Consider the following 14,529-nt stretch of genomic DNA (forward strand, 5'->3'; position numbering starts at 1 on the left):
GCAAGAGTAGAAGAGTTATCATTTTCATTAAATGACTACTGAATCAACAAAAACTTGGGCAAGATGAGATTAATACTGTTAGAATGCAGTCAAGTGAATCTTAGCCACGCAACACTCAAGGCGGGTGCATCTTCCTGACCCCTTTTGACAGATCACTTTCCGTATTCTCATTTCCTCACAACATTCATTCTTTTCAGATCATCATCTGAGATATTTTATGTACCAATTATTTTCTATTTTCTGCATGAGATTATCAACTCCTTTGGGCTGGGGATCATGGTGTCTCGTTCCCTGCTGTGTCTCTGGAGCCTAGAAAAACAGTAGCAGGTAGTAATGATTCAATAAATACTTGTTGAATGAATGAATTTTATAAAATATAAAAATTTTATTTTTCAGGAAAAAATAACTTTTAAACAGTATAGTATAAACAAAACAACTTGTTGAATTTAACTTTCACCATTGGTTACAGAAGCCTGTGTTCAGCTAATATTTTGGAGGGTAATTTTACCATTTCTTTTCCTTCTTCTGATGCTAAGAATTGTAAAAGATATAATATGGCAGTAATCTTAGGGAAAATACTGTTATAAAGATTAGTGCATTATAAGCCCTAAGAGGGAAACTTACAATGCCACGTTGTATTTTATTGCTAGAGCAATGTTGAATGAATCATTCAGAGAATTTTTTAAAATTGATTTACTTTTTAATTGAATTTTGTTATTTTCTGCCAAACATCAACATGAATCACTCATAGGGGTACATATGTCCCCTCCCTCTTGGACCTCCCTTCCATCTCCCTAGAGCCCCTGTTTGAGAATTCTTAAGATGTGTGAAAACCCTCATTTTATGGAAGGAAATTCTAACCCATCAGCGCTATATGCTTTGACACAAAATTCAGGGGTTAGCAGTCAAACCAGAAACATAAATGTCTTTATATGTAGACAGTAGAAAACTTTGTTGTTGTTATTTAGGTGCTAAATCATGTCTGATTCTTTTGAGATCCTATGGACTATAGCCCACCAGGCTGCTTTGTCCATGGGATTTTCCAGACAAGAATACTGGAGTGCATTGCCATGCCCTCCTCCAGGGGATCTTCCTGACCCAGGGATCAAACTGGAGTCTCCTGTACTGGCAGGAAGATTCTTTACCTCTGAGCCACCTGGGAAGCCCAGTAGAGAACTTTAATTCTTTGACAAAAACAAAGCTTAATTTCAAATACCAACACGTGTTCCTACATAAAAGAAAATCATGGTCATTTTAAACTGAGGAAGGGGAAACATCCATACTATAATTTAGAGACTGAGGCCTAAAATGAATAATCTGGGAGAGGTGATGACACATAACATATAACTTGCAATGGGGAAAGCGATAGTGAACAATAAAGGAGTATTTACATTTAAATTTTTGTATAAGTACATCGACTAGTTTTAATTAATTAAAGGTAAACAATAAAAGATTGAAGGCAGGAGAAGGGGATGACAGAGGATGAGATGGCTGGATGGCATCATCGACTTGATGGACATAAGTTTGAGCAAGCTCCAGGAGTTGGTGATGGACAGGGAAGCCTGGTGTGCTGCAGTCCATGGGGTCGCAAAGAGTCGGACACAACTGAGCAACTGAACTGAACTGAAACAATAAACAGAACAGAAAATAATACCTTTCAATTCATTATAATAACTGTCTTCATTCTTCCAAAGAACTGACAATTTCACTTTTAACTAGCTTTTTAATAGAGACATCAGAAAAAAATATCTGATATTTTTTAATCTTATAGTGACTTGATATCCAATAGTAGGTGGGTAAGGTTATCTGGGATAAACACAAATCAGTGGCTATATAGCCTGAGTTATAAAATTGCCTTTGTGGAACAATGGAGCTCCTTGAAATGAGATCCTTCCTGGTGCCACCCCTAAATCCTGTCCAGCTTCATTCTATCCATTCCCTATCCCATCCCTGAACTTGAATGTCTGGTGGGTGTGGAGCCCTGTGCAATAGTACAGGTTGTGCATCCATAAAGCTGGCCTTAGTTAAGTGTTCTGCTCAGAATTTCCCTATAATTCTCAATATTGTTAACGGCACACTTGAAAGCAACATATTTGAATTATCTACTCACCTATCTGCTTCCTCTTCCGGAAGGCACTCCACCTGGGAAGGGACCACATTTGCTTCATTCTTGAATTATTCATTCATTCATCTATTGTGTTAGATGCTAGGAATATAAAAGACAAAGGGAATTTCCTTGTGGTCCAGAGGTTAAGGCTCCATGCTTCTACGGCAGGGGTAGAGTTTTGATCCCTGGTCAAGGAACTAAGATCCCTCATGCCATGTGGCACAGTCAAAAAAAAAAGGAGGATGTATCTTTGCTCTCAAGATTCTTAATGAAGAAGAGTGAGATACATGTGTTGCTCTAAGTTGCTTTGGTCGTGCCCGACTCTGATGACCCTATGGATTATAGCCTGCCAGGCTTGGCTCAGATGGTAAAGAATCTGCCTGAAATGTGGGAGACCTGCATTCAATCCCTGCATTGGGAAGATCCCCTGGAGAAGGGAAAGGCTACCCACTCCAGTATTCTGGCCTGGAGAATTCCATGGGGTCCATGGGGTCACAAAGAGTCAGACACAGCTGAGAGACTTTAACACAGGCTCCTCTGTCCAGGGGATTCTCCAGGCCAGAATACTGGAGAGTGTTGCCATGGCCTCCTCCACAGGATCTTCCCAACCCAGGGATTGAACCCGCGTCTCTTAAGTCTAATGCATTGGCAGGCAGGTTCTTTACCACTGGCTCCACCTGGAAAGCCCATGAGATATGTAAGCAGATGCTTATAAACACAAGTAGTGAGTACGTGTTAAAGGTTTAGACAGGAAATTACTGGTGCTTGGAGGAAGGTCACCTAACCAGGCTAAGGGATAGGTATGACTGGATTTCAGGATAGGCTTCCTGTATGAGTGATTGATGCTTGATACCTAAGGGCTTAATAGGAATTAGCCTGATGTAGTTCCAGGAGTTGAACAAATGGAAAAACAACACTTGACACTGCTGATGGTCATGATTGGTAGGGATAGGGAGGGATTTCTTTAAAGAGTATGCAGCAATTAGAGCCCAAAGGGAAACAGCAATGAGAGAAAGATCTGGAGAGATTCTGGGCAGTCTTATGTATCATGTCATCCAATAGGTCATTGCTGTCCAATAGAAATAAAGTGCAAATCATGGGTGGAATTTTAAACTATCTAGTAATGGCATTAAAAATTAAAATCAGTTCAGTTCAGTTCAGTTGCTCAGTCATGTCTGACTGTTTTCGACCCCATGGACTCCAGCATGCCAGGCCCCCATGTCCATCACCAACTCCCAGAGCTCACTCAAACTCATGTCCATTGAGTCAGTGATACCATCCTACCACCTCATCCTCTGTTGTCCCCTTCTCCTCCCACCTTCAATCCTTCCCTGCATCAGGGTCTTTTCAAACAAGTCAGTTCTTCGCATCAAGTGGCCAAAGTATTGGAGTTTCAGCTTCAACATCAGCCCTTCCAATGAATATTCAGGATTGATTTCCTTTAGGATGGACTGGTTGGATCTCCTTGCTGTCCAAGGGACTTTCAAGAGTCTTCTCCAACATCACAGTTCAAAAGCATCAATTCTTCAGCGCTCAGCTTTCTTTATAACCCAACTCTCACATCCATACATGACTACTGGGAAAACCACAGCCTTGACTAAGTGGACCTTTGTTGGCAATGTAATGTCTCTGCTTTTTAATATGCTGACTAAGTTGGTCATAACTTTTCTTCCAAGGAGTAAGCGTCTTTTTATTTCATGGCTGCAGTCACCATCTGCAGTGATTTTGGAGCCCCCCAAAATAAAGTCAGCCACTGTTTCCACTGTTTCCCCACCTATTTGCCATGAAGTGATGGGACACTTGTTTCACAGATGCCTTGATCTTAGTTTTCTCAATGTTGAACTAGAACCAGGTAAAATTAATTTTTGCAATCTATTTCTCTCTCTCTTTCTCTCTCTCTATATATATATATACACACACACATGTATATACATATATATATATTAGTTTCAAGGGCACAACATAATTATTCAATATTTGTGCATATTGCAAAGTGATCACCACAGTAAGTTTAGCGAACATCACTTACCACACAGTTACAAATTTTTTTCTTGCAATGAAACTTTTAAGATCTACTCTCTAAGCAACTTTCAAATATATAGTAAAGTGTTGCTAATTATACTCACAATGCCACACATTATATTTGCATAACTTACTTGTTTTAAACACGAAGTTTTTTTTCCTTTTTGACCCTCTTTACCCATTTTGCACACCCCCAACCTCCACCTCTGGCAACTGCCAATCTGTTCTCTTTAACTTTGAGTTTGCTTTCTGTTGTTGATGTTAAGTGATATATGTTATTAATGACTTGTTATCATTTCAACATGCATTCAATGTAAAAATTATTATGGAGGCATTTTGCATTTTCTCTTGTTTTAAGTCTTTGAAATACAATGTGTTTTATTCTTAGAATGTGTCTTAATCAAAACAAGCCACATTTCAAGTGCTTGCTAGTCATCCATAGCTAGCGGCTACCACATGTGGGAATGCTCTAGACTAACTTATCCAAGACCACCAGTCCTGCAAACCTCTCAGGGAAAACACTTGCTTTATCTGCCTGATATAGATCTCTTTTGGAGATTCAAACAAGCAATTCATTTATTCAAGTCTTCCGAGAGAAGAGTGGTTGTACTATGTACAACTTGTGTAACCACAGAACCCTTCACTGGGCCCAGTGCCATCAATCACCCAGGGGATATGCCCTGGGGCAGTTCTACTCCACATGGTTGCCGGAAGGGCCTTTCAGTGAAGGGGAGGGAGAGAGATGCCAGGCCCCTCATTCTAGCAGCAGCATGTAAGACAGGATGAGGGGAGGGAGGATGTGTACAGAGGTCTGTGAGGAGGCTATCTTTGGGAATAATGCAAGGCATTAGGGCAGATGTCAGAGAGGACCACAGAGGTCTTCACTGTTCCAGTCCGAACTTAACTCTTTATTTAATAAAGAATTTGAACTTGCAGGGATTGCATTGGGCCTCTTCCCAAGTTTTAGATTCTATTAAAATAGTATTCTTGTTCATTTTCAATTGTTTTGATCAATAATCAAATCCTCATTAAATAAAGAATTTGTCACGTGTTAGTCAAAATTTTCGTGGAAGACACACTCAGTAAAAACCTGCTCACTTTTATTGAGTCCAGTTTTTAAAAATTTAAGCAGATTTGCCTCTTGGAAGATTTTCTATTTTTTTTCCCTTTTTATATCTTCACTGCACTCCATTGTTGCATTTTCCATTTCTATTATACTCACAATTTTTCCTTATTCTAAAGGAAAGGAATAAAAAAGAAAATGTAATTATAATCAAGATGCATGAATTCTTTGAAAAATTTACAAGATTTTAATGTATTGTCAAAAATTATAAATTATAATAAGGTAAAGAAAATAAAATGTTACCTCTGGTTTAAAGTGTATTTTTGTTTTGAAACATACAATTCATTAAAATGTAAACCAAAGTACTAATGACAAAGTACAGTAAGACTTAAAATTATTCAAGCAAGACAAAATTTTTGTTGAATTTTTAAAAATTTAAATGTACAAGATTTTAAAAACAATGAAATTGTATTGAATGTTTATAAAAATACAAGTATTACAATTTTAATATTAATATGCACCTCATTGCTAATATTAAAACTGATATCATGTGTCACACATGCTCTATCTAGATAGATATGCTTACATACAAATTTAAGGGTTAAATGAATTATTTAACACTGCAAATTTTTCCCTAGATTCTATGTGCAACAGTGGCAAGTATCATTGCAATTTTTGAGTCCATCTAGAACCACCAAGCCTAATCCTAATATTTGTGGGATTTGAAGCAAGATTTGAAGACTCAGGTGTCATATATCTAAATGCATAAAGGTTATAAATCTTAGTAACAAATCATAGGGCTTCCTTGATGGTCCAGTAGTTAAGAATGCCCCTTGCAATGCAGGGGGCACGGGTTCAATCCCTGGTCTGGGAAGACCCTAACTAAGCCCATCACCACAAATACTGTGCCCGCAAACTCGAGAGCCTGGAGCCTGTGCTCTGCAACCAGGAGCCACTGAGGGATCCGTGCTCCGCAGCTAGAGAGCCGCTCCCGCTCACTGCAGTTAGAGGAAGCCCGGGCAGAGCAACAAAGACAGTGCAGCCAAAAATTTATTAATCAGAAAAAAATTTTTAGTCCTTAAAATTTGCCCTCTAAAAAAACCCCATAAAACAAAATATGTGCTATTCCCTGATTGTTGATGAATATACCTTCTTATGGATCTGAAAGTCAGGATGCAATTAAGAGCTCCTGGGCTTCTCGGAGACCATGTCAGAAGGTCACAGCAAAAGCAAAACTGCCCTGAAGCTTCAGCCCCACACTTCACACCCTTTTCTTGACACCTTCTTGCACACTTGCATGTGGACATTCTAGTTCACGTGTCCACACTCCAACTGTGTCACCCACAAACAGCTACTCTGGGTGTCTCTCAGGCTTAGGTGTATACACAGCAGTGGTTCAGTCCATCTTCCTGAGCAAGGATTTGGGAGGGGCCGGCATAGTCCCTGGTGACAGCTCAGGGCTATAGGGACCAGGAATTCTGGGATGGGAGGCGATAAGACTTCAGGTTGGCAAGTCGTGGCCTCTATACTCCTAAGCCTGTGAGGAGAGGCATGGCCAAAGGAGCTCTTTAAAGTACAGGCTCAGGGCTAAACCCTGAGGGTGCTACTCAGAACCATAAATTGGAGCACAAAGAGAGGGGAAAAAAAGCATTCTGTGAACAAATGTTCAGTCATGCTATCTGAGAGGAAGTACTTTGACAAATGTATTAGCTTACTAGAGCTGCCATGATAATAAAGTACTGCAGACTAGGTAGCTTAAACAACAGAAATTTATTTCCTTAGTTCTGGGTGCCAAAAGTCCAAAATGAAGGAGTCGCAGGGTCGGTTCCCCCTGAGGCTTCCCTTCTTGGTTTATGCAAGCAGGCTCAGTCGCTCCGTCCTGTCTGACTCTTTGTGACCTCGTGGACTATAGTCTTCCAGGCTTCTCTGTCCATGGAATTATCCCTGCAAGAATACTGGAGTGGGTTGCCATTTTCTCCTCCAGGGAATCTTCCTGACCCAGGGATCAGACCCGCCTCTCCTGTGTCTCCTGCTTTGGCCGTTGGATTCTTTACCACTGAGCCCCCTGGGAAGCTTCCTCCTTGAAGAAGATGGCTGCCTTCTCCCTGTGTCCACACACTGTCTTCCCTCTGTGTGTGTCTATGTTCAAATTTCCTCTTCTTATGAGAACATCAATTGTATTGCATTAGGGTCCACGCTGATGACCTCTTTTTAACGTAATTACTTCTTTAAAGACTTTCTTTCCAAATATAGTCATATTCTGAGGTACTGGGGTATAGGACTTCAACACAGAAATTTGGGGAGGACACAATTCATCACAGCAAGTTTATTCATTTGCCTTTCTTTTCACCTAAACACTTGCCCACTTAAATTTCTCGGCAACATGAAGGGAGCAGTGTTTTTTCTCTTATCTAGGTAATGACACAAATGTCACCTTTAACAGCATTCACATGGTTGGTTGCATTTTGTTTCAGGAACCTAAGGGGAGACATGTGGATAAGAAATTAGAGAAGGGTTTCCTTGGGGCTTTAACACTGTTAGTCTCGAAAGTAGATGTTTGGAGTTATGGGCTGACTATTTCAGTGCTGAGCATCACATCCTAAGTGATAGTCACTGCGTGCTCATCAACCACTTTTTGTGTCTGTGATATGCTGGTCTTTCTACAGCACGGCGTCAGGAGAAGGGCCTCTCTTGTCTAAGTATCCAAGTTGAACTCTGAGGAGTGATGAGGGCTTCTATTGGAGCTGAGCAAGTAGAAATCAAGGAATAGAGAGGAGTGGGAAATTTGATAAATATTTACACACTGCAAAAATCTGTAGGATTTATAGTAGGGGGTGAGAAAGAGGAGGGTGTCGACAGCAGTTCTTTGGGGTCTTTCTTGGGTGGTGAGGTGAATAGTAATATTGGTAACCGAGGGGCAAAATTTAGAGAATCTACTTAGGAAAAACCAGGAACTACATATGGGGTGTACAAATTCCACAGGTAGATTATGTCGATCTCAACCTCTTAAGTTCATGTTCCTGTCATCCATACGGCCTAGTTAATTAGGCCAGCCAGCAGAATTTGATTTATAAGTTATGGTGGTGGTTGGTATGCTAATTAATAATCAACATACTTCGATTGAAAAGTGAATTACCCAAGTTTACTGGTGATAATATAGCCGTGTTAAAAGGAAGGAAGAAAAGGGAAAAAGCAAGAATACAACATTTAAAACAGTTGCCCCTACCACCCCCAAAAATTGTGCCAAACCAAACGTAAAAGACAGACAACAGAAGGAAGTCTTTCTGGAAAAATACAGTGATGACATTGGCCTGGGGCCTCTAGAGTCACCTCTGCCAATGCCAGTGACACAGAATTCACTGATTCATTTCTAGTGTATTTATTCCTTTGGCATCAAATTAAAGGTATTGGTGGTAACTACAATTAAGCCAAGTTTTGAATTCCAAGAAAGTTCAACAAACTTTTTTTTTTTTAAAAAGACTTATGCTTACAAAGCCAATTGTATAGAATAGCCAAAAGATAGCAATGACACTAATGTCCATTAGCAGATGAATTGATAAACAAAATATGGATATGAACAAAATGTGCAATAAGAACATTGCATGCTCAGACATGTCAGACATTTTGTATGTGTGTGTGTGTGTGTGTCCAATGTTTTGGGACTGCACAGACTGTAGCCCAGCAGGCTCCTCTGTCCATGGGATTCTCCAGGCAGGAATACTGGAGTGGCTTACTATTTCCTTCTCCAGGGGATCTTCCCGACCCAGGGATTGATCCTGAGTCTCCTGTGTCTCTTGCATTGTTACACTGTGCCACCCGGAAACCCATTATGAGCATTGGTCGGCCATTAAAAAGGAATGGACATCTGACGTATTATAATGTGGACAAGCCTTGAAAACATTGTGCTAAGTGAAATAAGTCAGAAATAAATGGACAGATATCGTATGGTTCTACTTTTACTAAGTGTCTAGGGGAGGCAAATTTATAGAGACAGAAAGTAGATTAGACGTTACCAGAGGCTGGCAGGAGGAGGAATGGGATGTGATTGTTTAATAGGTCCAGAGTTACTGTTGTGATGAAAAAATATTGCAAATTGATAGCAGTGATTGTTATACAACATCCTGAAAGTAATCAATGTCACTGAATTGTATACTGAAAAGCAGTTCAAATGGAAAATTTTATGTTATACACGTTCTACCACAATAACAGAAAAAGAAAAAACCTATTTCACAGGGTTTGAGAACAAAATAGGATTGAGTGTGGCAAATAGATGGGGAAACAGTGGCTGACTTTATTTTGGGGGTCTTCAAAATCACTACAGATGGTGACTGCAGCCATAAAATTAAAAGATGCTTACTCCTTGGAAGGAAAGTTATGACCAACCTAGACAGCATATTAAAAAGCAGAGACATTACTTTGTCAACAAAGGTCCATCTAGTCAAAACTATGGTTTTTCCAGTGGTCATGTATGGATGTGAGAGTTGGACTATAAAGAAAGTTGAGCGCCGAAGAATTGATGCTTTTGAACTGTGGTGTTGGAGAAGACTCTTGAGAGTCCCTTGGTCTGCAAGGAGATCCAACCAGTCCACTATAAAGGAGATCAGTGCTGGAAGTTCATTGGAAGGATTGATGTTGAAGCTGAAAGTCCAATATTTTGGCCACCTGATGCGAAGAGCTGACTCATTTGAAAAGACCCTGATGTTGGGAAAGATTGAAGGCAGGAGGAGAAGGGGATGACAGAGGATGAGATAGTTAGATGATGTCACTGACTCAATGGACATGAGTTTGGGTAAACTCCAGGAGTTGGTGATGGATAGGGAGGCCTGGTGTGCTGCGGTTCATGGGGTCGCAAAGAGTTGGACACGACTGAGCTACTGAACTGAACTGAACCCATAGTTTTCACCCTGAAGAAACAGTCTTTTGTGTTTTAAAGTAAAATACTTGTGTTTAAAGTAAAAGTACCAAAGAGAAGTAGATATGGACTTACACTCCAATTGCCAATTAAAGGACCCACATTGTATCCTAGAATATAACAACTTTCTGTTTAATAGATGCTGATTAGCATTTGAAATAAGGTTTTTGGGTCATCAGTTCATTTTCAAGGTAAGAAACACAATCTAAATACATCTTCAGAGATGAGTTCCTCTGGGTCATTCCTACTGGCTAGATTCACAGGAAGTGCCCTACTTTTAAATGTAAAAACAAAAAAACAAAAAAGTCAAACACCCTGCAAGATTTCTTCATAGGGAAAATATGCTTTATAAGTGAACTGAAGCAACATTGCCCCAACAGTCTCTTTTCTCAAACTTACAAGTCCTTTTTTTTCCCCTTAAGGCAACAGATCTATTTTTTTCTGCTTTATTTTTTGTTTTTTAAAATAAACATTTAATTTTTGAACATTTTTAGATTTGTAGAAATGTTAAGAAGATTGGTTCCATGCACTGTATACTCATTTCCCCTATTGTTAACATTATTATGGTACATTTGTCACCATTAGTAAGCCAGTATTAATATAGTATATTCAGTTACCCATAGCTTTTTTCTGATGTCCTATTTCTATTCCACGATCCTACACAGGATACCACACTACATTTAGTTATTTTGTCTCCTCAGGATACTCAAGAATGGGACAGTTTCTCAGACTTCCCATGTTTTTTTCATGACTTTGACAGTATTGAGGACAATTCGGCCAGGTATTTTGTAGCATGTCCTTCATTTGGGGTTTCTTGGATGTTTTTCTTATGATTAGACTGAAGTCATGAGTTTTGGGGAGGAAGATCACACAAGTAATTTCCATTCTCATCATATCCCCATACTGAGGGTACTTGCTATCAATAGGATCTAAGACCGGTGCTGTTAACCCTGACCACCTGGCCAAGGTAGCGAGTGTCAGGCTCTCCACCGTAGAGGAACTCTCCTCCCCACCTCGTCTGCGCTGCATCCTCTAGACGGAAATCACTGGTACAGTTCCTGCTTAATGGGGTGAGAGTTACTTATGTCAGCTCCTTGAGCAGAGAGTAGAACTTACCAGCCCAAAGCATGATCCTTAATGTGTGCAAAATCTTTCTGGAGGGTAAAAGGGCATCTTCATTGAGAATACTTAGATCAACATTGACTTATGATAAAAAAATCTCCAGAAAGTGGGCATAGAGGGAAACTACCTCAACATAATAAAGGCCATATATGATAAATCTGGACTTCCCAAGTGGTGCTAGTGGTAATGAACCTGCCTGCCTGTGCAGAAGACATAAAAGACGTGAGTTCCATTGCTGGGTTGGGAAGATCCCCTGGAGGAGGGCATGGCAACCCACTCCAGTATTCTTGCCTGGAGAATCCCATGGACAGAGGAGCCTGGTGGGCTATAGTCCATGGGGTCGCAAAGAGTTGGACACAACTAAAGTAAACTAGCATAGCACACACATGACAAACCCACAACTAACATAACACAACGGTGAAAAGCTGCAAGCATTTCCTCTAAGATGAGGAAGAAGACAAGGATGCTCACTATCACCACTTTTTTCCAACATAACTTGTAAGTAGCCAAGCAACCAGAGAAGTAAAAGAAATGAAACTGGAAAGGAAGAAGTCAAACTGTCCCTCTTTGCAGATGACATGACACTGTACATAGAAAACCCTAAAGGCACTGCTAGAAAACTTCTAGAGCTCATCAATGAATTTGGTAAAGTTGGAGGAAAGTTAATTAATTAACAAAATTAATATACAGAGATTATTTATACTAAGGACAGACATCAATCAATCAGTATTGGATTGTAACTCAAAGTATAAATAGCCACATGTCCATATGGATTTAAATAAATGATTAAATAAATAAGCAAATAGGAGAGAATAGATGAATCCCCTGTGCAGAACAGTTCTGTGTAATTTTTGTAGATCTAAGTTTTATACCTGTAACTCTCACTTCAACATCCTATAAAATTGTGTGATTTATTAAAAATATTATATTTGAAGAGGTAAGACTAAGAGATGATAAGGCTATGGGGCATTCTTTAAGTGAAATGAGCAAACTAAAGGTGGGGTAAAGCCACTATTGGGCAGTTTTTCATCTACCTCATCCTTAGGTTTTCTTGGTAATGAACCTTATCTGACAGTTACTACTTATTCCTACTTGGATCTCAAGAGGACACTCCACTCACATCTCCCCATATCTGTTTGAATTTCCAGGTGTATGTGTCCTTTATGAGTATATTTACGTCCACATATACTCACAAAAAATGTAAAGAAAGTTTTGTTTTCATTTGTCGCTAAAACAAAATGTCAGTGTTTACTAGCTTCTGAAAACCGCAACAATGGTGGGATGCAGTCATCTTCCTGGTCATTCATCACCGAGAGCAGCAGAGTGTAAGGACCGCAGTGACTCACTGGCAAACACCGCAGCCTCGCCCCTTGTGCTCATGAAATGCAAATTCAAAGGAGGGGTGAGCTGAGTGACTAAGCCTGTGGCCATTTACAGTAAGCTATGCGTTGTTCAGAAATGAGCACCAACAATGGCTAGTTTGAAAAAGCACAACAAGCGCAGCACAACTGCTGAAAAACGCGTTTCTCTTCACCAAAGTGTTGACAGTTGGAGGCATTTGAAATTGTGGCAACGCCTTTTTCAGCCCCGGTGATTCTTTGCTGTGTGATCTTGCTCACAGCATCTAGGTAACTGTGAGTGACAACGCTCCCCAGAGAACCTTTTGAAAATGAGAGGGCATCTCACACCACTCTCCTATCTTCAAAGAAATGGCAAGCCACAGGGAGCATTCATACATTCTCAAGTAACAATCTTGCCTTTAAAATCCTATCCTTCTATTACAGATGTTAACAGCAGTTAGGGTAGATATGAGCCTGAAGGAAAGGCAATTCTTACAGAGAAACTCTTAAAAATCCAAATTATAATTGAAATTATAAATAACAGATGTGCTTTTAGAAATAACTTATGCCATCCTACAAGCTAGATAGAGCAGAAATCAGTTGTCATATAAGATCTACAAATTTTCAGTACCTATAGGAATGTCAGGTGTGTATGCTTGATCACTCAATTGTATCTGACTCTTTGTGACCTCTTGGAATGTAACCCACCAGGCTCCTCTGTTCATGCGATTTTTCAGGCAAGAATATTAGTGTGGGTTGCCATTTCCTCCTTCAGGGCATCTTCTTAACCCAGGGACTGGACCCACGAGTCCTGCGTTGCAGGTGGATTCTTTATCTGCTGAGCCATCAGGGAAGCCCCTATAAGAATGTCACAGCTGGATTGAAAGATTTCTTTTACATATCTTTCTCTTGGAAGTCAACTCCCAACATACATATAATGATGATGTGCCTAAAGAGCACCAAAGGCATAAAGATTTTCAATGGGTTTAACTAAATAAAAGATTCAAAATGTTCACATTTAAGGACATTCATTCCTGTCCCTGGCCAACATTTCATGCTGATTTGAAATTGTTAAACTACTGCAGAAGTGATGCAATATTGTAATTACTCTGTGGGGCTTGGGTACATTATTTTTGTAATTTCCTTTATGTCATGGAATTATTTTCTTTCCAGGAGTATATAAACACCCAAAGAAAGGCAAGGTCAGGTTGACAGACTGTGGGATTTATTTTGGTACCTAAGCTAATTAAAGTCAAAACTCACTGTAATCTTGAATGTTTGTGTTACTGACCAGGGTTCTTGGACTCTTTAATCAATAGAATTAGTTAAGAGGCCAGATGAAGAATTCAAGCAAGGCTTTATTGGGACTTAGGCTGTAGCAGGAGGGAGCGAGAACAAGCATCAGGTGTCCTTGCTCACAGCTTGAGGTAGGGAGGAGCTGCTTCCTTTAATGTGGTGAGGGTAGGGAGTGGATCAGTGAGTGGGGCCAAAGGGGTCCCAGGTCCCAGCCTGTCTCAGTGGTACCTGTTGTGGACTAAGTCGATGTCCTTAGGCACCTTACAAAGCTCAGTTTGTGGACAAGTGAGAAGAGGAAAGAGGGTGGGAAGATCATTCCTGTACCACCCCACTCGGTCCCTTCTCCATCTCCCCAAAGGGCCACCCATGCTATTCTATTTACATCAATAGCAAAGACACAAGGGTCACCTTCCACTCTTCAGCTACAAATGAAGAAGTGACCTCTGAAACCCACAGGTATGACTGGCACTTAAATACTGACACAATATACAGGCTCTTAGAGTTTAGTCCACATTCTGTGCTACTGCTGATGGTGTGAATTAGAGAGCTGTTCTCCCATGCTGGCCTTTCTCCATGGTAGATGCTATTCTTTGGCTTGAGTGTTTCCCCTTTTGAAATACATGCAGCACTTGCTGCCTCTATTAAGAATCTTGGCATTGTTGCAAAT

Source organism: Cervus elaphus, chromosome 26, assembly GCF_910594005.1.
Source record: "Cervus elaphus chromosome 26, mCerEla1.1, whole genome shotgun sequence".
In the NCBI taxonomy this organism is placed as follows: Eukaryota; Metazoa; Chordata; class Mammalia; order Artiodactyla; family Cervidae; genus Cervus; species Cervus elaphus.